The sequence below is a fragment of the Cervus canadensis genome, chromosome 33, assembly GCF_019320065.1.
Source record: "Cervus canadensis isolate Bull #8, Minnesota chromosome 33, ASM1932006v1, whole genome shotgun sequence".
In the NCBI taxonomy this organism is placed as follows: Eukaryota; Metazoa; Chordata; class Mammalia; order Artiodactyla; family Cervidae; genus Cervus; species Cervus canadensis.
The window spans coordinates 806,664-834,354 of record NC_057418.1 but is presented as its reverse complement, the minus strand read 5'-3'; the positions used below and the strand labels follow the sequence as shown (position 1 = coordinate 834,354).

At 41.0% G+C, this 27,691-nt stretch overlaps 1 long non-coding RNA gene across 1 annotated transcript in view; it reads left to right on the top strand.

Annotated features, from left to right (window-relative positions):
- Positions 1–1,199: 1,199 nt before the first annotated feature.
- The window catches only part of LOC122434194, an 80,808-nt gene continuing 54,316 nt past the window's right edge, over positions 1,200–27,691 (top strand). Inside the window, exons 1-2 of the long non-coding RNA XR_006267291.1 lie at positions 1,200–2,314; positions 3,082–3,149. This is a non-coding gene — a long non-coding RNA (uncharacterized LOC122434194). The remainder of the gene's footprint in view (positions 2,315–3,081; positions 3,150–27,691) is intronic.

Genomic DNA, 27,691 nt, shown 5'->3' with positions numbered 1-27,691 from the left:
AAAATTAACCCAGCCAAAGCGTTGGGGTTCTCGAGAGCGGCTGGAGCATAAATCTGCATCGCGGCGGCTTCAGGGAGCAGCGCGCTCGAAGCCGCGCACCCGCGGCAGCCACGATGTTCCAGCAGCCGCTGGGCTCGCCTGGTTGGTGTGAGCGAGGCTCGGCTCCGGGGATCTGAGCGGGAATCGGATTCCACTGCGAGTTCAGAGTCATCCGCGGAAGGGGCATGTAGGGTAGAAAGGCATGGCCACGCTTAAGCGACTCCCCCTAATTTATCACTGAGCGTAGTCCAGTGGGTTGTCTGTGAATGGTCAGGAGGACTAGGGAGGCAAACTCAGTGGTGGGGGACGGAGCAAGGAATAACAATTCCTCGACTCTCTCTGAATCCCAGAGGAGTTTCTCTGATTGCTCAAGTCACTTGAAATCGAGATTCTCCTCAGCCATTAAGTAAATCTATTTTACGGAAAATCAAAGGAGCCTGGAAAGCTCTCTGCGTCGGCGTTGGAACTGCTTGGAGCCCGTGGCCCGCCAGTATTTTCACTCCCCAGGACACAAGAGTCCTCGGCCTCTTCTTCGGGGCGAAGTGGCCGGCCACGACACCCAGGAGATGTGGGTCAGGCAGAGGGGAAGGTGTCCCGGTCGGTCGCCGCCAGCCCTCGCCACCTGTTGCAGAGACCAAGTCTGTGATTCCGGGACCCCAGGCGGACACGCGTTCAGCGGCCACAGGGAGTCAAGGCTGCGGAGCCGAGGGTTTCTTTCTGTTGCTAAGAGCAAAGAACAGCCCTCTTGGTGCTAAGTGCACAGTAAGTGCGAAGAATAAATACATCATCTCCCCGGCCGGCTCTCTCGGAAAGGCCTCTCAGCCCCCTGCCGTTCGGAGCTAAGCCGAGGGTTATTGATTAGTGTGGGCGCCCGCGACGCGCTTGCGCCTCCGGTCATAGGCTGAAAGGGCGTGCGGCCCCGGCCGCCGCGCGCCCCTTGCCTAGCGCGGCGCTGGCTCCTCCGAGGGAAACTGATATTAAGGATCCTCAAAACCCTCAGAAACACCCACAACCGCACCACCGCCGATTTTCCGGGCTTCAGCCCAACCAGCGGGAGCTGCTAGAGCGGCGCCGCAGAGCCCAGACCTGACGTGCGCGGCGTGTGCGCATGTGTGCGTGCGTGTGCGTACGTGTGCGTGCGGTGACGGCGCGGGCCGTTAGGCCGGGTGGTCTGGAGTGGGGAGTGGAGGCTGTGTTCGTCCCTTGTAGCTGCCAATGAAGCCTCTCCTTTTAAAAATGGCTTGAAGAGCGAAGTGAGCGGAAACCTAAGCCCTCTCCTCCTCCACGCCCCGCGGAGAGCTCTGGTTCCCGGGTAGCGCGTGGGAGTTGGGCGCCCGCCGCTGAGGTCGGGCGGCCGCGTCCTAGGGAGCCTGGGCCTCTTTGTGGCTCCTGGGCTCCGCGGCGCAGACCTCCTCTTCGCCCTCGGCTTGGCGGTTCCGGGCCCCTGACCTCGCCAGCCGCGCCGCCCACCGCTTCCTTCCCCGAGGGCGTAAACCCTAATTCACTCGGGCCTCGGCCAGCTCCCTGGCCTGCAGCCCGCCCGGCTCCGAAGTTTCGGGGCGGGGGCAGGCAGACTGAGCTCCTCTCCTGAAGTGATTCCGCACGCATTTGTTTCGGGACCCCGGCCTCGTCCCGGCCTTAACCTCCTCAGCTTTACAACGGGGAATAGTTTTTGCCGGCTCGCCCACCATGTGGTGGCTGGATAATATATATTCCGGCTGAGAGAGACTTGTCAACTATCCCGCCGGGTGGCAGTTCACAGCCCTCCCAGATTGGAGGGTGGTGGAGTGAGGGGGTTTCAGGTCCCGGCCTGCGACCTCCCAGTAGGAGGGGCTGGTGGTCGTTTAGGTTCCGCGAAGCCCGCCACGCTTCAGGCCAGGACACGTGATGCCCTTGGGGACCGCACTGTCCCTGAGTCCTGCCTAGAGCAGAGCAGCCTTCCTGGAGCCCTCTACTAGGCTCTTGGTCGACCTCACCATCTCGCCGTGGGCAGCTGCCCCAGCGAGAGACTCAGAAACTCCTGCCTGGAGCAGGAGCTGAGCGTCACCCAAAACCCAGGTTGAAAGGGGACCCTCTAGGTTGTCCTTAGCTGTGGACACGGTGGAGGCGACCCTGGGTCTCATCGGAAAATCAAACCCAGAGAAGAAATTGGTCTCTGATGATCAAACCTCCTGGGAGAGTCACAATTGAAGACATCCCCAAACTTTTTACAAAGCTATAAATCTGGAAGAAAAAGAAGCTACATGGATGGAGGGAGACAGTTAAGAATTACAAGGTAAATAGAAGGAAGAACTTAAAAGCAATATTAATATATTATTTGCATCTGAGTTTAGGTTAACCCCATAGTTTTAATGGTATAAACCATCAGTACCCCAGATACAGATAGTCGAGGAATGAGCTGCTCGTTGTCATTTACGTTTAAAACTGCAGGGCACTCCACTGATGAACTTTCTTGACTTCTCTCATTAGTGAGGTTTTCTTGGGTTTTGTTGTTGTTGTTCTGTTGTTTAAAAAGGCACGTTTCACTAGTTTAAAAGTAAGTTAGATTGTTTCAAACTGTCCCGTCTTGAATCACACAACACACCAATAAATGAATACAAAATAACCTGTATATGGGGTAGTAAGCTAAGATGACTATGGGCTCTCAGTTGCATAGTTATTTCTAACAAGACTTCATTTGAAAAAAGAAAAACATTTTGGGGCAGTTACAGTTACATTAGAACATGTTGTGGAAATAAGCTTGCAGTTAGAGAAAAAATTATTAGAAACAGCTGTGATGTTAATGTTTCAAAACCCAGAGTACTCAATATGCTCAGTATCTACTTTTCATCATCATTTTTTCTGGTGCATCCACATAACGCACTACTCTGTGTGTAATACAAGACACTTGTTTAATAAAGCAAATGATTGTCTGTGTCAGGGAGATTTGGTCCTATTTCCCTCTCCCAGTCCATGTGCAGAGCAGATCAAAGACCTGATTACCTCTGTCTTTCCAAAGCCTCCAGATGGTGTCTTGATTTTCTTTTTTTTTTTTTGCTTCAGATATTTTAGCAATAGAATTCAAAGGACTAAAGAATCTGTGTGATGCTACAGATGAAAGCTGCACCCAGGTAAATTATTTTTTAAATTAATGTCATGCATACCTTAACCTTATTCCACTAAAGTTTTGAGGTTTTTCATGAGAATATATATTATGAATAAATATATAAGTGGTGAGTAAAGGTTAGAACCAAGTAAAATAGAAATCAAAATCCAGGATCAAGATGAGAAGAAAATACTGATATGCATGTGGCTTACTGCACAGTTACTAAACAGGAACTTTGGGTTTGTCTCTGAGCTTCCTAGAAGCAAGAGTAAAAAGCAAAACAAGATGCTTATAATGCACAAGGAGAAATCTAATCAGTTTTTTATACTAAGCAACTGTTCCCATCACTTTAGTGATGATGATGATAGTAATGATATTAGTAGCAGCGGCTGTTCCATTTGGGAGATCAACTTCCTTTCCCCTTCCTGGCTCCCAAATTCCAACACACTCAGGTACTCTTCTTGGGTTGTTTTTACTTTATTAGGCTTAAGCTGCTTCTCTACACAGAAGTAGTTCAGTGTCTGGAAGAAACTGTGAAATCAGAGGGATCTGAGTACATTACTGGCTTTTGCACTTAGGGGTCTGCTGTAACCCTTGGCAAGGCCTCTCTGAAACCCAGTTTTCTTTATAAAGCGGAGACAAACTATCCCATAGGCCAGAAGGAGAGGGTATTCTGGTTGTTCAGTCACTCAGTCCTGTCTGACTCTGAGACGCCATGGTTTCCCTGTCCTTCACCATCTCCCAGAGCTTGCTCAAACTCACGTCCATCGAGTCAGTGATACCATCCAACCATCTTGTCCTCTATCGTCCCTTCCTCCTCCTACCTTCAATCTTTCTTAGCATCAAGGTCTTTTCTAATGAGTCAGCTCTTTGCATCAGGTTGCTGAAGTATTGGAGCTTTAGCATCAGTCCTTCCAATGAATATTCAGGATTGATTTTCTTTAGGATTGACTGGTTTGATCTCCTTGCTGTCCAAGGGACTCTCAAGAGTCTTTCCCAGCATCACAGTGTGAAAGCACACAGTCTTTGTGTGCACAGTCTTCTTTATGGTCCAGCTCACATCTGTACATGACTACTGGAAAAACCATAGCTTTGACTAGACAGACCTTTGTCAGCAAAGTGAAGTCTCTGCTTTTAAATACACTGTCTAGGTTTATCATAGCTTTCCTTCCAAGGAGTAAGCATCTTTTAATTTCATGGCTGCAGTCACCATCTGCAGTGATTTTGGAGCCCAAAATAAAGTCTGTCTCTGTTTCTATTGTTTCCCCATCTATTTGCCATGAAGGGATGGGACCAGATGCCATCATCTTTTGATTGTTGAGTTTTAAGCCAGCTTTTTCACTGTCCTTTTTCAAAAGGAGGTTTTTTAATTCCTCTTCACTTTCTGCCATAAGGTGCCATCTGCATATCTGAGGTTATTGATATTTCTTCTGGCAATCTTGATTCCAGCTTGTGCTTCATCCAGCCTGGCATTTCTCATGATGTGCTCTGCATATGAGTTACGTAAGCAGGGTGACAGTATACAACCTTGATGTATTCCTTTCCCAGTTTTGAGCCTGACACTAAGAAACTTTTTGTGTGAGGCCGTAACTGCTGTCTTTATTGTCCTTAACAATAACACAACCATTAGTTTCCTTTCTCCTTTCCCACAGCCACAAAGCATTCAATGGCACTTCTCCGTTTGGGCCTCAGAGCAAGTAAGAATGCCAAGCTTTTAAGACTGAAAGACCTGCCAGTACAGGCATATGAGCAAGGTCTCTGAGCTCCTTTACTCTCCCTGCTTACCTGTAATAGTTATTTTTCTGGAGAGAGAAGGAGGTATTGGTAAGATAGACCTTGTCTTAACCCAGTAAGTATAAGAAATGTCAGTCCTTGAGGCTGCAGGTCCCCAGGTGGATGCTGTGCAGTAGCCCCACTCCTAGGTACCAGTGGAAGTGGCAACTGTCTGGGTCACCTTGGTAATGAGGTGAGTCAAGGCATGAATGAATTCCAAGAGAAGGTAGTTAGCTCTATTCAGTATTTTTTTGAAGGGGACAGGAGCTACAGCTTTGCCGTCACTATAGAAAGTCAGTGATCTTAGAAGTATTGAGGATTTGGGGCAGGAACTAAATACAAGATAACCCTCCCCTTTCCCCCTACCTCCCTCACTCTGCCTCTTACTGTGTAGAATTTCTAAACTGAGTACTTGTGAAGAATCCAGTAGTGGTTCTAGGTTTTACAGAGACAGGTTCTCTGTGGCGGGTCTACCACCTAAGGATATCCAGGCATTTGCCCCCCAAGAGGTCCTCTCTTTTTATCCCTCTTCCTTCTTTGTTCTCTTTCACCTGCTCAGTACCCACTAAACTCTCAACATTTCTCCTGCTAAAGTTTGAAGGTTGATAATGGGTCAAATATCAATCTAGCGTATCCAAGTCTTTGTATTTTCCAACATTAGTTGTATCTTAGAAAAGAATGGTGATGTATATGTGCATGTGTGACCTGTTCTACATGATTGTAAGCATCCGAAGGCCATAAACATCTTGGTGTTTATGCATTGATTGACTGCATTTAGAGTGGCAGGTAATTTGTTTCAGGTTGGCGTGGCCCCATGATTAAGATGCCAAGAAGCACACTTGTCCTTGTTGTTTGTGAATTACAGGCCAAGTGATCCAGAATAAATATACAGCTCCTTTCCTTGGAAAATGCACAGAATATGGTAGAAAGGAAGCAAGCTTTATGATGTTTTCTTGTGATGGGACTTTTCCCACCTAATAATGCAGTTATTAGGTACAGAGTATGGCTTGCAGCCTGCAACAGGGTCCACCTGGCCATGTGAAGGAGTTTAGAGAGGCTGGACTATTCATGTGGTATGGTTTTTGTGTCCATGTTTGCCAACTGCCTGAAACTCTCTCAGAGGAAGGGAAAGAAGTGAGAAGACTACTGTACTCTGTTAAAGTATGTGAATCTGAGTTCTTCTACTGGTTTTAATGGATTCCAGAATTAAGGCTGCAGGCAGAACCAGTAGATTATTTTCTAGAAGAATACTGGTAGGAAGAGGTTATAGTAAATTCTCACAGTAAGGCATTTTCTTGCTTCTACTGTCAGTTGGGTCATGAGACCTGTAACCCAGCCCCTGCCTCAGTCCTCTCTGCTCACCTGTCACTGGAGCTCCTCTGAGCAACCCTTCGTGCTGGTGGTCCACCCAGAGCTTCAGCCTGGCCAACTGCTGCAGCACTCCTGCACTTCCTCCCTGGAAAACTGGTGCTTCTGGAGCTTCTGCTGCTAATGCTTGCTGCCATTAAGTTGGTAAACTTACCTGTTGCCCTGGTTACTGATACTATCTCTATGTTTACCCCAACTTCCCATTACTGGGCCTGCATACATGTTAAGGTCTTACGTGTTGGAGGCCCTGTCAAAGTTCTTCCTTCTTGCCTGCAGGGGGTTGGGCTGCGGTAGTCCAGATTACTTGTCTTTTCCTCCTGCTGTACATTCTCCTGCATTTTCTGTGCCTGGCTTCACCCACACACAGCATAAGAATGAGCTAATGCACGGTAGCCATTCCTTCTAAAGGTCCTTTCTTTGACTGGCGGCCCGAAGGTGTGGCATATGACTTCCTGTGCACCTTTCCTTGTTGCTGCAGAAAGTCCTCATGTACCCACATATGAAGGTTGGTTGCTGTTCGCCTTCAGGCCAGTTAGGTTTGGATGCATATTTATCCCCATCCATTTATGGTGCATCTATCATATAAGTCTCAGGCTTATTTGTTTTCATAAATTTCAATATTGTAGAAGTTACGTATTAGTCATGGAAAGTAATGCTAACTGATGTATCAAGCAATTCTTGAGAACTCCCCCGGTGGCGCTAGTGGTTAAGAACCTGCCTGCCAATACAGGAGATGCAAGAGATGTGAGTTCAATCCCTGGGTTGGGAAGATCGCCTGGAGGAGGGCATGGCACCTCAGTTGGCATGGTGTCAATACTCATGGCACCAGTATTCTTTCCTGGAAAATCCCACGGACAGAGGAGTCTGGAGGGCTACAGTCCATGGGGTTGCAAAGAGTTGGACATGATTGAAGTAACTTGCACAACACAGCAGTAGATTTTTCTCTGTCCTAAGTTTTGAAAGGAAACCCCACTCTTTTCTGTACAAGAGATACCAGACTGGTATGCCCCAGACTCAAAAGGACAGAGAAAAGAAGAGTGCACTGTTTAATCAGGTATAAAAACTAAGATGAAGTACTATAGGCCAGTGTTTGGTTTTTGTTCTTACAAAGCTGGTTCAAGGACAAAGGTCTCTTTGAGGTCAGGGAGAATTACATTCCACGGAATTGAAACAAGGTGTCTGGAGGAAGATGAGGATATGAAGAGCCAAAGGATCTCCACTTATTGTGAAAACAGCTGTATCAGTGTTAAAAGCCCTAAATCCATCTATTACAGATCTCCATAGTGTTTTTATTGCCAGAGTAGTTTCCAGTGACTTGGAACTTGGGAAGGTTTAGCCAACAAGTTATAGAGATATTCCAAATCCAGAAATTAATCATGTCTTTTCTGGCCTTTTACTTTTAGCCCTAATACATGCTATCAGCACTCTCCCTTCCTTCTCTGTCTTGGTTAACATTTTATTTGTCCCTTTAATGATTTAACAGATGTCAGACTTTGTTAAGGGTTTGACAAGGGTTGATGTTGCTCAAACGTCCTTGCCCAGGTCTGGTTCATTTATGAGGGGATAACAGACCACTGATGTCATTTTCATGTGCTTTGATGGAAGTTTTAGTGTCCCAACTCCCCTGTGGATGGAGTTTTACACTTCTAAAGTGGTTGCAGCCTTCTTGTTAAGTTCTTTTCCCAACATATTCTTGCATTTTACTTTTTCACCAAACAGTATATTGTAATACCATTTAGAATAGTTGATTCAACACCAATACACTCAAATTTTCCAGATGAGAAATAGAGTTAAGAGAAGAAAGTGCAAAACCTCCTCTTTTTAAGAGAGATGATGGTTGTTGCACATTGATCTGTAGTTCTAGTCTTCAAAGAGACTAGAAAAACCTTTGTGCTGTCTGTTCTTAGAATAGTTGTATTTATTGTTTAAAATAGCCTGACTTATTATTCTCGTTCCTGAACTTTTGTGTGAGAGAAGGTCTTAGAAGTCCTGCCAGAACCGTAGAAGCTGTTTGATTGGTTAATGCTCACTGGCCAGATTCAAAGCACCCAAGGAAGGTTCTGGCCAAAGAAAGAAACTAAATGGGGATCCCTTGAGTGCCAGGAGACACATATGTCATGAACAGTATTGACCATGGAGAAGAACTGGCCTTCACCTTCAAGAGTTTACAGCTAAATGAACTGTATGAAAACATCAAAAATAAGTTAACTATATTAATAGGGCTAGGAAAGCATAGTCAGAGGCAAACTAATGGTAGTACCTAAATACTATAAAGACAGTGAAAATACTTCACTGATATTCTTTTATGCAGAAATATTAAAAAATGCCCGAATAGGAATCAGGGCCAGGTGAAGAAGTAAAGAGTTGAGAGGTTGTTTCTGGTGCAGAAACCACAGTCAATGCGGCTCAGATGGTAAAGCATCTGCCTGCAATGCGGGCGACCCGGGTTTAATCCCTGGGTTGGGACGATCCCCTGGAGAAGGAAATGGCAACCCATTCCAGTATTCTTGTCTGGAAAATCCTATGGACAGAGGAGCCTGGTCAGTTACAGTCCATGGAGTCGCAAAAAGTTGGACACGACTGAGCAACTTCACTTTGTTTCTGGTGCAGATCCTTTAACTTGCTGCCTATATGACTGAGGGAAGTTTTTTAACTTCGATGAGCCTCTGTTTCCGCAACTTAAAAAAAAACAAAAAAACAACTGAGTAATGTGGACCCTGGCAAACGCATTAACTGATTATGTGGATCAGATGAGACAGTATATTTGAAAGCACTTTAAAGTAAAATACTGCATTTAGGTAGCTTACCACCCCCCAATCCCCACACAAACTGTTGTGGCTCTTCTTTGAAGCAGAAGGAGAGAATCCACAAGAAACAACTCTTTGGGTTGGAGGTGATGTGGAGGTAATTGTTTTGGTGTGCTTTTGACACCAAAAGTACATGTAAAATCAGTGATGTTAGTAGAGGAAATTTTTTCTCCCAAAGTTCACTTTCAGCTGCTGAAGTCATTTGCTACGTGAATGGAAACATAATTCAAGTGTGGTAGGATGTGGCACTTGGTGATGGCTGCAGATCAATTCTTTGACAATTTGCCAAATTACTAATTGCAGGAAACTGTCAGGTATATATCTTTTACCAGGTAGAGAAGGTCCATAAAGAGCCTTTTCACCAGCAGAAGCAGAGACATGGCCAGGACAGACACCTGAAGAAATATAAAATGATGTAAAGTGTGTTTAAAGGATAACTCCTCCATCCACATCTTAAATGCTAAGTCCCGGAGAATTGCTTCAGTATCTGAAATGTAAATCATGTAGGAAACTGATAACTGAGCTGTCCTATCCAAACATTTGTGAAAACTACTGCTGTGCACAGTCACCAAACTAATCTTTTAAAAAATTCAACAATAACTCAGTGAATTGGTCATTCAACAACTTCATCAGACCAGTAAACGGTGACCACTGATTCAGATGAGTTTGGGTTGAATCTAAAGTGCTTTCCCCATCTCTCTCTCTCTCTTTTGAAGAAGTGTGAGCACTGCTGTAGTGGCTTTTAGGCAATGGAGATTTTCAGAACTGGATGAGAGAAAGACTCATAGTTTAGTTTATTCAGTTTGAAGCAGGATCGAATAGTGTTAAGGGGACGGTAGGAGTAGAGGCCAATGCTGGGGTGAAACAGTCTTTGGAACCCAGGTATATGAGGTCCACCCCATGAAAACTGATGTTCAGACACAGAGAAGCCAATCAGATATCAGAGGCATTCAGTAGGCTTAGAGCTGCATTTAGACAATGACTCTGAAGCCCCTCAGGTGGTGAGATGTGGGTTGGTGACATCAGTGTTAGCACCTGAGAGCAGCAAAGGGCCAAGGCAGCCAATGCTGAGCCAGAAGTCAGGAACCCCAAGTTCTGACCCCAGATATAGACCAGTGTTTTGTACTCTCTGTGAAGTTTTTTTAAATGTCAACCTATTTTCAATTAACACATGGTCTTGGTGTATATGACATGCACTCGGTCGTGCCACGTGTGACTTAACAAGTGAATTAATTAGAAGGCATCCAAACTGGTTTGCACTCTCTTCAGTGAAACAAGTACACTCCTTGTCATGGGCTTGCCTATCACAGAAATTTCAAAAGTGCTGTAACTTTTTTAAGTGTTTATTTTTCATTTTTTTGTCTTTGTGAACAGATAAGGGTTTATGGACTTACAGTGGGGTGCATGGTTTCAAAGTTGTCTTCTACTTTGATGCTTTATATATGCAGATGTGGGAGGGGAACTCATTCTTTCAAATATAATGATACTTCCTTTATGGGTCATTATTGGCTAATGAGAATGTGAAACTTTATATAGGTGAATGCTTCAGAAGATAGAAAAAAATTTAAAGGAATATCGTCCTACCTTGTAGATGCAGGCACACTGAAAGTAAGAAGTGGTAGAGCTGACAAGGAAACACAGTCCTCGCAAGAGGGAATTGTGGTCTCCTGGACGGTGTCACATATCATCATAGCTCTGTGATGCTTGTTAATCATAAAAAGATTAAATCACATTTTAAGCTCTCTGTTTAAAAGGGAAATAAACTGTGTTTTGTTAAATATTTTAATATAAATATCAGTGTTTTAAAACTGTATCACTAAAAATTGTGTTCAGCAAATAAATAAAACACAGTTTAAAACTGTGGACTCTAACTTCCTTGTCTCATATCCATCTGATAATGCAGCTGGATCTGATGTGGCACGCTGAGTCCACGGGGAGAGGGCTGAGGCTCCATCGTCCTGCTGCTGTGCTTTACAAGGCCTGCACTCCCAAAGTAGCCACACATGTCAAGGTTGGAGGGCCAGCAATTATGTCCACATTCCAGGGCTTTCCCTTTCAGCCTTCCCAGAAGTATGCCATGCCACCTCTGTTACCATCCAGAATTTTAAAAATGACCACACCTTGCTGCAAGGAAGCTGAGAAATGTAGTTTCTATTCCAAGAGCCAAGAGTCCAGCCAAAAATTGTGAGTTCTAATACTACGTAAGAAGGAGAAATGGAGGTCGCAACAAAACCGGCATCCTTTTAATCAGTATTTTAAACTTCTGCTTCCAGATGGCTGCGACTTGAAAACCAAAATATTAAAATTGGGTTAGATCAATTCTACCTCTATTTATTAAACACCTACTAATATGCCAAGCACTGAGCTGGATGCCAGGCATCCACAGATGAACTAATATAATCCTTTATCTCAAGTTGTTTAAAATCCAGTGGGGCATTGTAAGTGCCATCAACAAAATATATTAGGAGTGTTAAAGAGGGAGCTATTAATTTTGTCTGGTTTGGGAACAAGGTTGTTAAGAGAGTCAGGAAATGTTTACAGAAAAGATAACATTGAAGCAGATTCCTGATGTGAGATGCTGCCAGAGGAAGAGGTATTGATAAAGTCACCCCACACAGGGACATAGCTCAGGAGAGCCATAGCAGAGTGACAGTGGATGGCATGTTGGTGAAAGAGCCCAGGGAGGTGGAGGCATGTAGCTGGAGAGGGAAGTTGAAGTCACATTTAGAAGGATTTTAAATGTTTTATTTAAGAGTTTGGTTTTTGTGGGCAATTGTGAGCTATTGAACTGTGCTGTTTGTTATTTGTGTGTTTTCAAGCAGGACAAAGATATAACAAAATCTCAAAATCTCTAGTCTTAGGTAAATAAGTTGGACAGCACTGTAAAAGAAAATGCAATGGGAAAAGGGATACGAAAAAGGTAGCAATCTATTGTGGTATAGTATATACTATGTCTGCTATAGTATGGTCAGAGCAGGACCCAAAACATTGGCCATAGGGAGGGAGATGCTTATGAGACACATTTTCAAAGAAGACTTGGTTGGAGAAGGTTGGTGTATATATGGAGTGAAGGAAAGGGAGTTACAGTTTCAGTGTGACTGACAGTATTTTTTTAACTGCTGTCAGACTCAAAAGGAAAATTTAGGGACAAAGGTGATTTTCATAAATCAGATCATGTTGAGATAAGACCTATAGAACATCAAGGTTTAATGTCCTATGGGCATTTACAGATTTTAATTATCTGCTCCTTAGGGCTGTTGTTTATCTCTTTTCCTTTAGTATCTCCAAACAAATGCTGCTTGACTGTGACTGCTGCACAGTATCAAATAGATATTGAGTTAATGACTAAGTAATTCAACTAATACAAAAATCTAAGGAGGAGATAGGAATTTGGAAGTCAGAAGTATGTGTGTGATACTTGCTGTTGTTTTTCAGCTGCTCAGTCGTGTCCAACTCTTTGCGAACACATGGACTGCAGCACGTCAGGCTTCCCTGTCATTTAACATCTCCCAGAGCTTGCTCAAACTCACGGCCATTGAGTCGGCGATGCCGTCCAACCATCTTATCCTCTCTTATTACCTTCTCCTGCCTTCAGGCTTTCCCAGCATCAAGGTCTTTCCTGATGAGTCAGCTCTTTGCATCAGATGGCCAGAGTATTGGAGCTTCAGCATCAGTCTTTCCAATGAATATTCAGAATTGATTTCCTTTAGGATTGACTGGTTTGATCTCCTTGCTGTCCAAGGGACTCTCAAGAGTCTTCTCCAACACTATAGTTCAGATTCTTTGAAGTACAATACAACTGTAGTACAGTACAATTCTTTGAAGTACAGTACAATTCTTTGAAGGTCAGCCTTCTTTACGGCCCAACTCTCACATCCATACATGATTACTGGAAAAACCATGGCTTTGACTAGACAGAACTTTGTCAGCAAAGTAATATCTTTGCTTTTTAATATGCTGTCTAAGTTTGTCCTAGCTTTTCTCCCAAGGAGCAAGTGTCTTAATTTCATGGCTACAGTCACCATCTGTAGTGATTTTGGAGCCCAAGAAAATAAAGTCTGTCACTATTTCCATTATTTCCCCATCTGTTTGCCATGAAGTGATGGGACCAGAAGCTTGGGTCCTGGGAATTTATTAAATGAATAATTAGAATAAAAAAGAAACATAAAAAGAAAATTTAGGAACCTTAGGTGATCAGATAAAAACATGTTCTAGAAAATAACATAGTTTTAAGATTGAGATAGAGATGAATTCCGTTAAATGCCACCACAGAGGAAAGTTTCATGAGTACTCAGCTCACTGGTATTTGGAATTAAGAATGACAGAGACTGTTTAGAGAGAAATTTCTGTAGAGGGATGAGTCTCAAACTTCAGTGTGCGTCAGAATCAGCAGGGCTTGTCTGGTAGATCTGAGACGTTTGCATTTGTAACAAGTTGCCAGGTAATTCTATACTGTGGCTGGGTGGGCCAAGATCATGCTTGAAGAACTACTGCTGTAGTACTTCAGAGAGAAAACAATCAGGTTATTTTGGGATGAAAGAGACTTTGCTAAAGGAAGAACTGCAGGAAAGATGGGGGGAAAAGCCCATTCTGCTCACTAATTTAAGACTTCATAACCTCCTGGTGGAAAAGCAATAGAATACATCTTCCTTAACTGTTTGAAAATAAAGAACTTTTGTTAAGATATGCAATGTCTTGAAACTTCTGTTTCCTATTCTGTATAAATAAGAGTAATAATAAAACCTACCTCTGTGCATTGTTCTTAGTAATAAATGAAGTATCGGTGATGTTATAGTATTCACCTCTATGTTAAGTGCTCAAATAAATAATGTTGAATCTGAGCATATACACTGTTTATCAAAGGTCAGAAAAGCCTGTACATAAATGTATCTGTTAACAATAAAAGCTGCCTCTACAAACTTTCAGCAACCCTCCAAAATATGTTTTTATAATTGGCACTGGAGTGCCATCTATAAGTTATAAATTGAGCAAATATAAAAGGCTTGATGACTGTTTTCAGGGACAGTGGAATTTAATACCACATATCACAAAATTTTTTGCTTCTTCATCTTTAAATATGTGCTGTTCCAAAATTTCCATCTTCTAAAATATTTTCTTCTGGTCGCTTTTTAAAATAAACATTTAAATTAATCATTCAACATTTCTTTCATTAATGTGATGAGTGAATATAAATCACTAAAACATGTTTGAGGAAAGAGTACAAAAATCCATTCAAATAAAATTTGTGAATGTTTACTAAAGAATTTAATAAGCCAAAACAAACTGTCAATATTCTTTATTAAACAAATATTCCTTTAAGTCACACTATGTTTAAATAATGAATCCATAAGACTAGGTAAACAAACCAAGATTTTGAGAAATAAAATGTAAATATGTCTTACAAATATTCTAATCTAGTAATTATATTTAGTAGGCAATAGTTATTGAGTGTGGTGTTTTATGACTATATAATAATAATATTTAAGATAGTGTATACATATTAAGAAAAGGAAAATATTTATTATAATATCAACTTCATATAATTGTTCTGAGAATTAAATCATCTACATAGAATCATTAGATTACTTGGAACAGAGTAAACACAACAGTAACAACAATAATATACATAATAGCTATCACTATTTTTGTCTTAAATTATGGTCAAGTTGTTACTACATTAGCCTAGTTTCATCAGTAATCCATCATTATATAGTGTATGTTATTAGCCTCATTTTACAGATGAGGAAACTAAACCTTAGTGAGGTGAAGTAACATCCTAAGTACCATAGCTAGTACATGGTGGAGACAGTGTTAGAACCCAGACTCTTTACCTCTAGAGCTCTCCCTTCCCCTCGCAGAACTGCTCCAATACAGTCCCTCCATATGTTGGTGTACATAGTATTATGAATCTAATAGAAATATTGATGAAGTAGTCATACTGAATGTGTATCCAGCACATTTAATTTGAAGGATTTAACTACAAAGCATACATGAAGTTAAACTGAATGTAGGAAATGTGTCTAAAAGAAGACTGTGATCATGTAGAGAATTACCAAAACATGCCAAATAAGATACTATACACATTAGCAAATCATATATCTGACAGAGGCTTGTATCTAGAATAGATTAAAAAACTCTTACAATTCAGAAGTAAAAAGACAAATAACCCAATTAAAAACTGAGCAAAGAATCTGAATAGACACCTCTCCAAAGAAGAAATATAAATGGCCATTAAGCATAGGAAAAGGTGCTGGATATCATTAACCAGCTGGGAAATGTACATCAAAGACACAATGAAATACCATTTCATACCTACTATCATGACTAGAATGAAGAAGCCAGGTAATAACAAGTGATGGTGAGGATGTGGCAAAATTGGAACACTCATATGCTGCTGCTGGTAGAAATGCAAAATAGTATGCAGCCATTTTGGAAAACAGTCTGGCAGTTCCTTAAAAAAGTAAGCACAGAGTTACCACATGACCCAGAAACTCCACTCCTGGATATATATACCCAAGAGAAATGAAAATACATGCCCACTCAGAACGCTGTTTATGAATGTTTGTACCAGCATTACTGATAATAGCCAAAAGGTGGAAACCACCCAAATATTCATCAACTGATGAATAGTAAATAAGTAGTAAATAAAATGTGGCATATCCATACAATGGAATGTATGTAAAAGGAATGTATGTAAATGTATGTAAAAAGGAATGAAATATCAATACATGCCACAATAAGAATGAGCCTTAAAACCTAATGCCAAATGAAAGAAGCCATACAAAAATCAACTGCCTTTCTGTACAGTAACAACAAACTGAAAAGGAAATAATGAAAACTATCCCAATTGCATAGCATCAAAAACAAGAAAATACTTAGGAATAAATTTTACAAAGGTGGTGAAAGATCTGCATGCTGAAAACTATAAGGCAGTGATGAAAAAAATTGAAGAAGACACAAATGGAAAGATATCCCGTGTTTATGGATTGGAAGAATTAATATTGCTAAAATGATCACACCACCCAAAATCATTTATAGATTCAATGCAATCTCCATCAAAATTCTAATGACATTTTTCACAGAAATATAAAACAAAATCCTAAAATTTGTATGGAATCATAAAAGACAAACAATCTTGAGAAAGAAGAAATGAAATTGGATCCCTATCTTACACTGCTCACAAAAAAAAAAAGAACTAACATTGAATCAAAGACTTAAAACCACTAGAAGAAAATATTGGAAAAATCCCTTGATATTGGTCTTGGCCATGGTTTTTTGGATATGACACAAAAAGGGTTTTGTTGTTGTTGTTGCAGAAGTAACAAAAGCAAAAATTAATAAGTGGGATGACAACAAACTAAAAAGTTTCCACATAGCAAAAGAAACAACAAATGGAAAGGCAACCTATGTGATGACAGAAAATATTTACAAACCAAATATATGATAAGGGGTTTAATATACAAACTATATATGGAACTTATACAGTTCACCAGAAAATCCAAATAATGGTCAAAGGACCTAAACAGACATTTTCCCAAAGAATACAAATGTCTAATAAGTAACTGAAGAGGTGCTCAACACCACTAATCATCAGGTAAATGTAAATCAAAATCACAATGAGATATCGCCTCACATCTATTAGAATGGCTTTTATCAGGAAGACAAGAGATAAGCATTGGAGGCGATGTGGAAAAAAGGGAACTCTTGTGTACCGTTTTTGGGAGTGTAAATTAATGGAGCCACTGTGGAAAACATTATGGAGGGTCCTCAAAAAAATTAAAAATAGAACTACCATATAATACAACAATATCACCTCTGAGTGTATATCCAGAGGAAATGAAATCAATACCTTAAAGAGATATTTGCACTTCCATGTTCATTGTAGGGTATCCATCATAGCCAAGACATGGAAACAGTGTGTCGGCAGAGGAATGGATAAACAGGATGTGATGTGATGTATGCACACACACACACACACACACACAGGAATATTATTCAGCCTATAAAAGAAGGAAATTCTGTCATTTGTGACAATGTGCATATATACCTTGATGGCTTATGCTGGGTGAAATAAGTCAGAGAAGGACATATATGGTATGATCTCACTTGTACATGGAATCTAAGTGAGCCAGATTCATAAAAGCAAGGAGTAGATTGGTGGTTGCAAGAGCAATGTTTATTACTGAAATTTCTGGGAACAAACCTTAAATATTTAACAATGGGGCATGTAATTAAATTAGGGTACACAAATATCACTGAATAGTATTCAGCTATTAAATGAAAAGTATAATGAATATTTAGCAACATGAATGGATTATTATAATGGAATATTAAGGAAAACAGATAGGCAGACTTCAGAAACAAAATCCCTACCAGAATACAAATTTAAATCAACTACTTAAAATTATTATATGTACATGAACATTGGTTAGGTGAAGACATAGAAAAATTGAAATTTTGATTTGTTGACAGAAACTGTAGGTAAATATTTTTATTTTCTTTCAATTTTAATATAATGGGCAGGAAATAAGAGCTGTATGGTACCATGAAGAAAAAATGCTATCAGTTTCACTCACCAAAACTGGTTTCTATGGCAATGGATGAAGTAAAATAGGAGTTGAGAAAATATTAGATAAATTATTATGGTTGTCTGATACAGTTTATCAAATGTTTATTTAAATTAAAATTTTTCCAAAAAAATGTTCAAGGCATTTTAGAAAAATTTTACTTTACTGTTGACCTCTTTACCCCATTTGGGAAAGGAATTGCTGTAGGAGTTGCCATTCTGCCTCTGTGTCCCCAGAGGTGGATACATAAGAACTGCATGCTGAAATGAGGCTTTCTCACATAAGATCAGAGGAAGATAGTACATAAAAACCGAGGAAGTGGATAAACTCATGCATGAATGCTGAGCCCATCAGATCAGGACCAAAGGGCTGTAAAACCAAAGGTGCCAACGTTGGATATGGGACCAGAAGTAAGAATAAGTACAAGAAAGCCAGAAACAGACATTCTACTGTTTCATAGTAATCTGAGATGATTTTTAAAATTTCATGCTACTTAATGTGTAGAAAGCTGGAAAGAATATCACCCTCAGACTTACAAAAGAAACAATGACAATAGCAAACAGCCAGATAATCTGAAAAATCATGATTTTTCATGAAACCATCAGAAAGCTGAGATCACAGCTCAACCAACTAATCCAAAATCTAAAGTAACACAGGAACCTCCAAGGAGAGACAAAACAGGAGCAATTAGGGTGTACGTGGGGCTGATGCTACCAGCCATTGCAAAGCTAGTAGGAAAAATTCTACTAAAAACCGTTCACAAATTGCATAAAGCCAAATAGGGACCAGAATGAGAATACAGAATTCTGGAAAGCAGAAGACAAAGGGGAAACAGCACCATTTTCAGGCTCTTCTCCATAGATCTCAGAGAGTAGTCACCAAAAACAGTAGGGGTAGGGTGAGAGTACCATCCTAGGATCTGGGAGAGGGGAAAAGCATCCATGGTAAGAAGGTCATGAAAACCAGCCCAAGTCCTTCTCTCCTATTTTTTCCCATAAGGAATGAAATTCCTAAGCTGCTGGGGAAAGGCCAGTGACCCCTGTGGGCACTTAGGATTTTGGTGAAGATGTGGCAGTTGGTGGAGAAGGACCTGAGAAATATTGTTTACCTCTGAGGGAAGAACAAGAACACTCCTGATCCTAGATCATTAGAGGTCTCCTACAGCTGAGGATAGGGCAGGATCACAAGAGGACCCCACCAGTACAACCTAGGGAAACAATTCCTGCCTAAAACTAAAGCTTAATAAGAGCAGCAGAAAAGCATTCTCCCTCTTCTTCCCAGGACAGAGACTAAGAATCTTTAAGCAATAGCTATTAGCAGTCAACTATTGGGAGATGGCCTGGAATGTGCTGAGAGACCTATCTGATGCACAAGAACAAAGGAAGACCTAAAGGAGAGGGTGCAGGAGATACTGAGGAAAACCCTCTGACATACCAACCACCACAATAAAATCAAAGTAATTCTATGGGAATTTGAAAATATGATGCACTGAAAATAACCTTAGCATCAGCATTCCACAGACCCATTTAAATTTCTGACTAGATTGACTCAAACTCCCTTCCCCCATACTAGAGACCTAGCAGAAGAAATGGTATGAATAATTCCATACATAAAATCTATTTACCTCAGTCTCTACTGTACAAGATACTCGACTTTCAACAAAAAATTATGAGGCTTACAAGGAAGCAAGAAAAGATATAACACAACTTCAAGAGACAAAGCAACTAATAGATTAGACTCACATATAGCACAAGTATTGGAACTTTCAGACAAGAAATTTGAAATATCTATTATTAATATGTCAAAGGATCTCATGGAAAAGGTAGACAATATGCACAATTAGATGAGTAAAACCAGACGAGACATAGAAACTGTAGGAAAGAATCAAATGCAAGGAAAAGTCACTTTAAAGAGATGAAAAATGCCTACCATGCCTATTGAGTCATCAGTAGAATCAGTATATCCAAGGGAGGAATAACGATAAGTTGATAAAAATTACCCAAATTGAAAAAATAGGAGAAAGAAGAGAGGAAGGGGGAGCAGAACAGAAATTCAAGATCTGTGGAACAGTATAAAAAATCTAACGTGTAATTGGGATACAGGAAGAAGAGGAAGACAATGAGGCAGAAGAAATATTTATAGAAATAATGGCCAAGAATTTTCGAAAATCACCATTTTTCAATCAACAGGTCGAAGAAGCTCACATATATCAGTAGGATAAAAACAAACATACAGTTTCCTTTGTTGTGCAAAAGCTTTTAAGTTTAAGTAGGTCCCATTTGTTTATTTTTGCTTTTATTTCCAGTATTCTGGGGGGTGGGTCATAGAGGATCCTGCTGTGATTTATGTTGGAGAGTGTTTTGCCTATGTTCTCCTCTAGGAGTTTTATAGTTTCTGGTCTTACATTTAGATCTTTAATCCATTTTGAGTTTATTTTTGTGTATGGTGTTAGAAAGTGTTCTAGTTTCATTCTTTTCCAAGTGGTTGACCAGTTTTCCCAGCACCACTTGTTAAAGAGGTTGTCTTTTTTCCATTGTATATCCTTGCCTCCTTTGTCGAAGATAAGGTGTCCATAGGTATGTGGATTTATCTCTGGGTTTTCTGTTTTGTTCCATTGATCTATATTTCTGTCTTTGTGCCAGTGTCATAGTGTCTTGATGACTGTGGCTTTGTAGTAGAGCCTGAAGTCAGGCAGGTTGATTCCTCCAGTTCCATTCTTCTTTCTCAAGATTGCTTTGGCTATTCGAGGTTTTTTGTATTTCCATACAAATTGTGAAATTATTTGTTCTAGTTCTGTGAAAAATACCGTTGGTAGCTTGATAGGGATTGCATTGAATCTATAGATTGCTTTGGGTAGTATAGTCATTTTGACAATATTGATTCTTCCAATCCATGGACATGGTATATTTCTCCATTTGTTTGTGTCCTCTTTGATTTCTTTCATCAGTGTTTTACAGTTTTCAATGTATAGGTATTTTGTTTCTTTAGGTAGATATACTCCCAAGTATTAGCAAGGTGAAAAGACAGCCCTCAGATTGGGAGAAAATAATAGCAAACGAAGCAACAGACAAAGGATTAATCTAAAAAATATACAAGCAGCTCCTGCAGCTCAATTCCAGAAAAATAAATGACCCAATCAAAAAATGGGCCAAAGAACTAAACAGACATTTCTCCAAAGAAGACATACAGATGGCTAACAAACACATGAAAAGATGCTCAACATCACTCATTATCAGAGAAATGCAAATCAAAACCACAATGAGATACCATTACACGCTAGTCAGGATGGCTGCTATCCAAAAATCTACAAGCAATAAATGCTGGAGAGGGTGTGGAGAAAAGGGAACCCTCTTACACTGTTGGTGGGAATGCAAGCTAGTACAGCCGCTATGGAGAACAGTGTGGAGATTTCTTTTAAAACTGGAAATAGAACTGCCATATGACCCAGCAATCCCACTTCTGGGCATATACACCGAGGAAACCAGATCTGAAAGAGACACATGCACCCCATTGTTCATCGCAGCACTGTTTATAATAGCCAGGACATGGAAGCAACCTAGATGCCCATCAGCAGACGAATGGATAAGGAAGCTGTGGTACATATACACCATGGAATGTTACTCAGCCATTAAAAAGAATTCATTTGAATCAGTTCTAATGAGATGGATGAAACTGGAGCCCATTATACAGAGTGAAGTAAGCCAGAAAGATAAAGACCAATATAGTATACTAACACATATATATGGAATTTAGAAAGATGGTAAGGATAACCCTATATGCAAAACAGAAAAAGAGAGACAGATGTACAGAACTGACTTTTGGACTCTGTGGGAGAAGGCGAGGGTGGGATGTCTTGAGAGAACAGCATCAAAACATGTATATTATCTATGGTGAAACAGATCACCAGCCCAGGTTGGATGCATGAGACAAGTGCTCGGGCCTGGTGCACTGGGAAGACCCAGAGGGATCGGGTAGAGAATGAGGTGGGAGGGGGGATCGGGATGGGGAATACATGTAAATCCATGGCTGATTCATGTCAGTGTATGACAAAAATCACTACAATATTGTAAAGTAATTAGCCTCCAACTAATAAAAATAAATGGGACAAACAAACATACAAAACACCCAGATATAAACAGTTTATATTCAAATGACAGGAAACCAAGGACAAAAAGAAAATCTTGTAGGCAGCCAGAGAAATCAAAAACAAATGAGGAACAAATATAAGAATAATAGATTTATGATGAGAAACTATAAAAAACAAGACAAAAGAGCCACATCTTTAAAATTCTTGAATGTTCCACACAGATATGGTCCACTAGAACCCATAGAAGGTCTGGCTTCCCAGATAGCGGAAAGGAGGGGCCTGGTAATATATCAGGAAGTGCTAGGAAGTTAACATATTTTGGGGCAGTATTTGACCAACAGACAGCAAAAAAATAGAAATGAACCAGCAAATAAATTGCTCACTTTTCTCCTGCCAAGCTCCCAACAACAGATTGTTGCAAGTTGTTAGGGTTCCATGTGAACTCTCTGGAGAAATACTATGTGACCAATTTCCAACCTGTGGTTTTTTTTAGAGGTTGTTATGAATTGGATTTGCTTTCCTTTTTCTGTGCCTGTTTCCTTCTTCCCTTTCTCTTGTTTCATTGGGATTATACCTTCCAAAAAGCCAGTAGCGTATTCACTTTGCTTCAGGATCTGTTTCAGTGTAGAGAAAGTGCCTTTCATATTGATGTTTGTAAGAGTTACCTGGGGAATTCAATAAAATGCAGATTCTGATTCAATACTCTTGGGTTGGGCCTCAGATTCTGCATTTTTAACCAGCTCCCAAGTGATGCCAGTGCTGCTGGTCCATGGATCACATTTTGAGTCACAAAGCTGTAGAATATATAGAATAAAGTAACTGGTATGAGAAGGGTTGTGTTAATACCCCCTGGTATGCCATGGCATTGCAATTATTAAAGCTTTTGCTCTTGTTAATTGAGTTGAAGTACAGGTGAATGACATAGTATAAGAACATTGTGTCTTCTGTGCTTGAACATTATGGGGATGATGATAATTATAAGGATTATGTTGTTGGGTGGCTGCTTTTGACATCATCAGAAGCCTTGCAAAAAAAAATTATAGGCTGTAGACAATTGTTAACCTGTGTCATGCTGTAAGAGTCCAAGGACCTTATGGCATCTTAGTAAAACTTTCATCTCCTGTGAGAATGACTAGGCTAAAATTCAAGCCTTTCATCTAAGGGTGGTAAGTCTGCAAAGAAAACTAAACGTGCAGCCTCAGCAGTTCTACATCTAATTCATGAGTCTGCTAGGGAAAGAGTGGGGATCCTGAAAATTAGGAGGAGGATATTTGTGTGCATGAGTTTGAGAACGATTACCCCCAATTTATCTTGAATTCTCTGTCCATGAGAAGCAAGTCCTTGCTTCTTGCAGAGGCCACTTGCAGGAGCTTCCACTTAGCTAGAAAGTACTCAGTCACTTCACTTTAATTAGGTGCCTCAGAACATGATGCTGGTTTTCCTCAGGGTCTGCTCCACCCCTTATTTTATTGTGTCCAGATAATAACTGGGGTCAGATTTTAGCACAGCCTTGAGCAGGGAAGTACAAGGCTGCTTCAGGAAAAGGCATTTACATACAAAATAGTAGTACCAGCATACGCATATACACATATATCAGTAGAAACATAGGAATACATTGGGGTATTGAGGGGGCTGACTAGGGGAAGGTGTAATATATGAGTGGGTAAGAGATAGTCCATCGTCATGGGGATCTCACACATGACTCAGGATTCAGTGTTCTGGAAGTATGTCTGTTTCTGATCTTAATAATTTGCTGAGAAGAGTCCTTGAAGCTTGAATGTAGCCATGGCCTATAGAAGTGGAGGGCTTCCCTGGTGGCTTAGCGGTAAAAAACCCACCTGCCAGTGCAGGAGACATGGGTTGACTTCCTAAGTCAGGAAGATCACCTGGAGAAGGAAATGACAACCCACTCCAGTATTCTTGCCTGGGAAATCCCATGGACAGAGGAGCCTGGAGGGCTACAGTTCCTGACCCAGGGATTGAACCCAGGTCATCTGCATTGGGGTGAATTCTGTACCATCTAAGCCACCAGGGAAGCCCTGATACTGAGAGGAGACCTGAAATACCATGCTGGTCCTCTGGGTAGAGCGGGAGTTTATGGAGATCATATACTCCGTGGACTTTTAGCCCAAGTTTTTCTCACCATGAGTCCAGTGGCTTAATAGATCCACCCTCTGGTTATACTTCAGATATATACATAACAGCTGATAGAATTCTTTCATAGAAGGATCAGTTGAAAGCTCCTGAAATTAACCCCCAACTCTTCCTGGCCAGGAGAAGCATAGTAGAAGTGATATAACATCTGATATAACAAGTGATGTAAGAGGTATTGAAAAAATTAGCACCACTGTCACACAATTAAAAGATGCAAAATGGTCTTCATCAGGTTCCCATTAATTTACCTACTAGACTTCCAGAAAACCCAGATGGATCACAGCTGATGAATAAGGACTACAGTAAACTTAGTGGCAGTGGTAGGGGGCCATTGGTAGCTTCACCCTCAGCTGCCATGGCATCAATAAGACTCTGATGCCTTGTGTGCAACTATTAATTTAGGGGAATTCTTTCCTTATCTTTGGCCACAAAAAGGATGAAAAGAGTGTTTTCATTCATATGACAGGGATAGCATCATGCCTCCCCTGTCTCCTTTCACAGATATCAGACTGCATGGTACCCTGTCATTGCCTGTTCCTGTTCCTTCCCCTTTGTCAGTCACAGAAATTTTCCCCAATGAGTAATGTATACAAACAAGTCCATTTTGGAGGGAGATATTTCTTGGATAATCCAAACTAACATAAGGTGGAAGTAAGGTTTATCTTATTGCCATCATTTGCAGTTATCCATTTATGGAATTTCAGATGCTTTCTGCTTCCTGCAATGTTAGGCTCTGTCAAATTGTATTCCTCAGTCATTTAATGGTGGGGTACTTCTTCCAGGAGACAAAGTAAGATCCGCTGAACTGGAAGTTGTGATTACCAGTTGGCCATTTTGTATTAAGCATCAACCAACGACCCCACCCTTATGGCAGAAAGTGAAGAGGAACTAAAAAGCCTCTTGATGAAAGTGAAGGAGGAGAGTGAAAAAGTTGGCTTAAAGCTCAACATTCAGAAAACTAAGATCATGGCATCTGGTCCCATCAATTCATGGGAAATAGATGGGGAAACAGTGTCAGACTTTATTTTTTGGGCTCCAAAATCACTGCAGATGGTGACTGCAGCCATGAAATTAAAAGACGCTTACTCCTTGGAAGGAAAGTTATGACCAACCTAGATAGCATATTTAAAAGCAGAGACATTACTTTGCCAACAAAGGTCCGTCTAGTCAAGGCTATGGTTTTTCCAGTAGTCATGTGTGGATGTGAGAGTTGGACAGTGAAGAAAGCTGAGCACTGAAGAATTGATGCTTTTGAACTGTGGTGTTGGAGAAGACTCTTGAGAGTCCCTTGGACTGCAAGAAGATCAAACCAGTCCATTCTAAAGATCAGTCTTGGGTGTTCATTGGAAGGACTGATGTTGAAGCTGAAACTCCAATACTTTGGCCACCTCATGCGAAGAGTTGACTCACTAGAAAAGACCCTGATGCTGGGAGGGATGGGGGGCAGGAAGAGGAGGGGATGATGAGGATGAGATGGTTGGATGGCATCACCGATTTGATGGACATGAGTTTGGGTAGACTCCAGGAGTTGGTGATGGACAGGGAGGCCTGGCATGCTGTGATTCATGGGGTCTCAAAGAGTCGGACACGACTGAGTGACTGAACTGAACTGAACTGAACAAACTAAACCAACAAAGTCTGAGATGATTAACCCTAATTACCGTTATAAGCGTGTATGGAGACTACAAAATTGAGGGTCTAGAAAAATTATATCTGATACCCAAGGAAATCACTGGATTATCTATTGGTATTTCTATGGCCAGGGATAAGTGTGAATGGGCAATTCCATCTATCCTGGCAAGACAACTTAGGGTGTAGACTCCTTGGGAATGATTATCAGCGTAATTCCACTGAGTTAGTACAATGCTTCCCAGGTAGTTCAGGGGTAAAGAATCCAGCTGCCAACGCAGGAGACTCAGAAGATGTGGGTTCAATCCCTGGGTCAGGACGATCCCCTGGAGAAGAAAGTAGCAACTCACTTCAGGATTCTTGCCTCAAAAATCTCATGGGTAGAGGAGTCTGGAGGGCTACAGTCCTTCGGGTGGCAGGGTCGGACATGACTTGGGTGACTGAGCAAGCAAGAATAATGCTGGCCAAGGGAGAGGGAAGTCTGGAATGAGGAAGAGAAGGGAGATGATCAGTATTAACTCTAGCTCCAAGAGCAACTGCTGCAGCATCAATTATTATAGTTTAGGTTGATAATCCTGTTGAAGTCTACCTAGGAGATTATAACTGGGTGTTAGTTTCAAGAATGAGATGTAACAACTTTTCTCTCAGGGAGGAGGTGAGGGCATCCTGTTCGTGTATGAGATTTGGTTATAGTGAAGAATGAGAACAGATGTGAGAGGTGCATGGGGTGAATTATACTAGATCAATTTTGTGTTGGTCCCTATTTCCTCAACATTTTCTATCCCCTGGGTCTCAGGTGTCACCTGGCTTCCCAGCCTGAGTAGCCACAGTGATAGCTCCCACAGATTCTGCAGTTCACTTTATATTCTAATACCACTGATGGTCTCAGCTTCCCCTGAAGGGTGAGGACTGTTCTGAGATTGTTCCAAACAGCCTCTTTAGAAAAATCCCACATGACTGACAACCAGCTTTGCTTTCTTCAGAAACTGGCCAATCTGGGTAATGCACAATTTAGTGTGGGCTTCCTCTTTTTCCCTACCTTATTTCCCAGTTCTTCCCTGGCATGGCACTAGGTAATAGAATATTAGCACATAACCTGTCTCAGACTTTGTCTTCCTGGGAACCAAGCAAGGGTAGCCATATGTAATAGGAAGGCTTTTAAGTTGTATCTTAATTGTTTTCCTGTTTTTCTTCCATTTTTTATTTCTCTTCCATTTCCTTGAGCAAATATATCTTAAATCAAGATTCAAGAAACTTATTTTGTGAAAGAGCTAGATGTTAAATATTTTTGGCTTTGTAGTCCATATGGTCTCTGTTGCAACTGCTCAACTCTGCTCCTGTAGAGAGAAAGCAATCACAGTAAAACATAAGTGAAGGAGCATGGCTGTATTCCAATAAAACTTTATTTACAGAAACAAGCTGTAGGCTGGGTTTTGAACACAGGCTTTAGTTTGCTCACACCTGTATTAAATTAAAAGTACCATGATGTGATAGAAAGAGCTTGAGTTTTGTAGGAAAGTAGATCTGGATTTGATTTCCAGTCCTACTGTTAATTCTTACCGGGCTTCCCTGGAGGCTCAGTGGTAAAGAATCTGCTTGCCAGTCCAGGAGATGCAGGTTCGATCCCAGAGTCAGGAAGATCCCCTGGAGAAGAAAATGGCAACCCACTCCAATATTCTTACCTGGAAAATCCCATGGACAGAGGAGCCTGACGAGTTACAGTGTATGAAGTCACAGAAGAGTCGGACACAAGTTAGTGACTAAAACAAGAACCTACTACTTACTACTCTGTAATTGTGCAAGTTTATTTCTCTGAGCCTCAATTTTCTCATTTGTTCAAGTGGGCTTTGTAACATTTCGCATTTTTGTAGTAATTATATGAGACAATGAGATCATTTTTGCAAACTTTTTGACACAGTGTAAATGCTCCATAAATCAAAGCAGTTGTCTTATTTTTTCTGAACAGCACTTTGCATGTAACCCAGAACATTTTAAGTATTCAATAAATGCTGGTTAAAGAAGTAAAAGATACAAAATCAACAAACTGCATTCTTCTCATGACAGGTTTCTTGTGTAGCTTTTCTAACATCTTTTCTGTCCTTCATATAAATGCACAGATTATCTGTGTGTAAGCTGTGTATGATATTTCTAATAGGAAATCATTAAATTGGAATTTTGGCCA